Source organism: Neomonachus schauinslandi, chromosome X (assembly GCF_002201575.2).
Source record: "Neomonachus schauinslandi chromosome X, ASM220157v2, whole genome shotgun sequence".
In the NCBI taxonomy this organism is placed as follows: Eukaryota; Metazoa; Chordata; class Mammalia; order Carnivora; family Phocidae; genus Neomonachus; species Neomonachus schauinslandi.
Window position 1 is genome coordinate 54,518,922 of NC_058419.1, and position 3,523 is coordinate 54,522,444.

A 3,523-nucleotide genomic window follows, 5' to 3' on the forward strand; every position below is an offset into this window, starting at 1 on the left:
AAACAAATGAAACTGAAAACAATGGTTCAAAACTTTGGGATGTAGCAAAAGTGGTACTAAGAGGGAAATATATAGCAATACAGGCCTACTTCAAGAAGCAAGAAAGATCTCAAATAAACAACCTAACCTTACACTGAATAGAACTAGAAAAAGAGCATCAAATGATGCCTAAAGCAACTAGAAGGAAGGGAATAATAAAGATTAGAGCATAAATAAATGATATAGAAACAAAATAATAGCAGAACAGATCAATGAAACAGGAGCTGGTTCCTTGAAAAAAAATTGATAAACCCCAGCCAGATTTATCAGAAACAAAAGAGAAAGGAACCAAATATATAAAATCACAAATGAGAGAAGAGAAATAACTAACACCACAGTAATACAAGCCATTACAAGAGAATATTATGAAAAATTATATGCCAACAAATTGGGTAAACTGGAAAAAATGGGTACATTTCTAGAAACATATAATCCTCTAAAACCTGAATTAGGAAAAAATAAAAAAAATTGTACAGACTAATAACCAACATGGAAAGTGAATCAATAATAAAAATATTTCCCAATAAACAAAAGTCCAGGGCCAGATGGCTTTACAGGAGAATTTTACCAAACACTTAAAAAAGAGTTAATACTTATTCTCAAACAATTTCAATAGATAGAAAAAGGAGGAGAATCTTCAAACTTATTGTATGAGGCCATATTACCCTGATACTAAAAGCAGATAAAGACTCCACTAAAAAATAGAACTGTGGGCCAATATCCCTGATGAACCTGGACGTAAAATTCTCAGTAAATTAATAGCAAACCAAGTCAAACAGAACAGTAAAAGAATCATTCACAGTCAAGTGGGATTTATTCCTGGGCTGCAAGGGCAGTTCAATACCCACAAGTTGATCAACGTGATACACCACACTAATAAAATAAAGGATAAGAACCATATGATCCTTTCAATAGATACAGGAGAAGCATTTGACAAAGTACAACATCCATTCAAGATAAAACCCTCCACAAAGTAGGTCTAGAGGGAACATACCTCAACATAATAAAGACCATATAGAAAAAAACTCACAGCTGGATAAATACCCTCCATTTGCATTGGCATGGATGGAACTGGAGGGGATTATGTTAAGTGAAGTAAGTCAAGCAGAGAAAGACAATTATATGGTTTCACTCATATGTGGAACATAAACAATAGCATGGAGGACCATAGGGGAAAGGAGGGAAATCTGAAGGGGGAGAAATCAGAGAGGGAGATGAACCATGAGAGACTATGGACCCTGGGAAACAAACTGAGGGTTTCAGAGGGGAGGGGGTGGAGGGATGGGATAACAGGGTGATGGGTACTAAGGTGGGCATGTGTTGTGATGAATACTGGGTGTTATATGCAACTAATGAATCATTGAACACCACATCAAAAAACTAATGATGTACTATACAGTGGCTAACTGAACATAATGAAAAAAAAAAAGAAAAAACCCACAGCTAACAATACCCTCAGTGGTTAAAAATTGAGAGCTTTCCCTATAGGGTCAGGAACATGACAGAGATATATACTCTCACCATTGTTATTTAACATAGTACTGGAAGTCCTAGCCACAGCAATCAGACAACAAAAAGAAATGAAAGGCATCCAAATTGTCAAGGAAGAAGCCAAACTTTAACTATTTGCAGATGACATTACACTCTATAGAAAACCCAAAGACTCCACCCAAAATTCATAGAACTGGTACACGAGTTCAGTAAAGTTGTAGGATACAATATCAACATAAAGAGTACTGTTGCATTTTTATACACCAATAATGAAGTAGCAGAAAGAGAAATCAAGGAATCAATCCCATTTAGAGTTGCACCAAAAACTTTAAGATACCTTGGAATAATCCTAATGAAAGAGGTAAAAGATCTATACCCTGAAAACTATACTAAACATTGATGAAAGTGATTGAAGAGGACACAAAGAAATGAAAAAAAAAAATTCCATGGTCATGGATTGGAAGAACAAATATTGTTAAAATATCTATGGTACCCAAAGCAATATACATATTTAATGTAATCCCTATCAAAATACCATTAGCATGTTTCACAGAGCTAGAAAAAAGAATCGTAAAATTTTTATGGAACCACACAAGTCCTTGAATAGCCAAAGAAACCTTGAAACATAAAAGCAAAGCTGGAGGCATCACAGTTCTGGACTTCAAGTTATATATCAAAGCTCTAGTGTTCAAGACAGTATGGTACTGGCACAAAAATAGGCTCATATATCAATGGAACAGAATAGAAAACCCAGAAATGAGCCCACAACTATATGGTCAGTCACTAATCTTCAACAAAGATGGAAATAATATCTAATGGAAAAAATACAGTCTCTTCAACAAATGGTGTTGGGAAATATGGAGAACAACATGCAAAAGAATGAAACTGGACAACTTTTTTACACCATACACAAAAATAAATTCAAAATGGATGAAAGACCAGGGCACCTGTGTGGATTAGTTGGTTAAGCATTGCACTCTTGATTTTGGCTCAAGTCATGATCTCAGGGTTTTGAGATCGAGCCCCACATCACATTCCTCACTCAGTTGGGAACCTGCTTAAGATTCTTTCTTCCCTCTCCCTCTGCCACTCCCCCTCTCTCATAAATAAATAAATAAATAAATAAATAAATAAATAAATAAATAAATAAATAAATATTTAATTAAAAATAAAATAAACAAAATTGATGAAAGACTAAAATGTGAGACAAGGGACCATTAAAATCCTAGAAGAACACAGGCAGTAATTTCTTTGACATTGGCAGTAGCAACTTCTTACTAGATATGTCTCCCAAGGCAAGGGAAACAAAATCAAAAATAAAATACTGGGATTTCATCAAAATAAAAAGCTTATGCACAGTGAAGGAAACAACAAAACCAAAAGGCGACCTATGAAATTGGTGGAGATATTAGCAAATGACATCCAGTAAAAGATTAGTATCCAAAATATATAAAGAACTTATGAATCTCAACCCCCAATTAACAAATAATCTAGTTAAAAATGGGTAGAAGACATGAATCGACATTTTTCCAAAGAAGACATCCAGATGGCTAACAGATACATGAAAAGATGCTCAACATCACTCATCATCAGGGAAATGTAAATGAAATCTACAATGAGATATCACCTCATACCTGTTAGAATTGCTAAAATCAACAACACAAGAAACAAAACATTTGGGAGAGGATGTGGAGAAAGGAGAACCCTCTTGAAATGCTGGTTGGAAAGCAAACTGTTTCAACCACTATGGAAAACAGTGTGGACGTTCCTCAAAAAGTTAAAAGTAGAACTATCTTATGATCCAACAATTGACACCAATTGAACTACTAGGTATTTACACAAAGAACACAAAAATACTAAATTTGAAGGAATATATACATCTCCATGTTTATTGTAGCATTGTCTATAATAGTCAAATTATGGGAAGAGTCCAAATGTCCATCAACTGATGAAATGATAAAGAAGGTGTGGTGCACATGTGCACACACACACA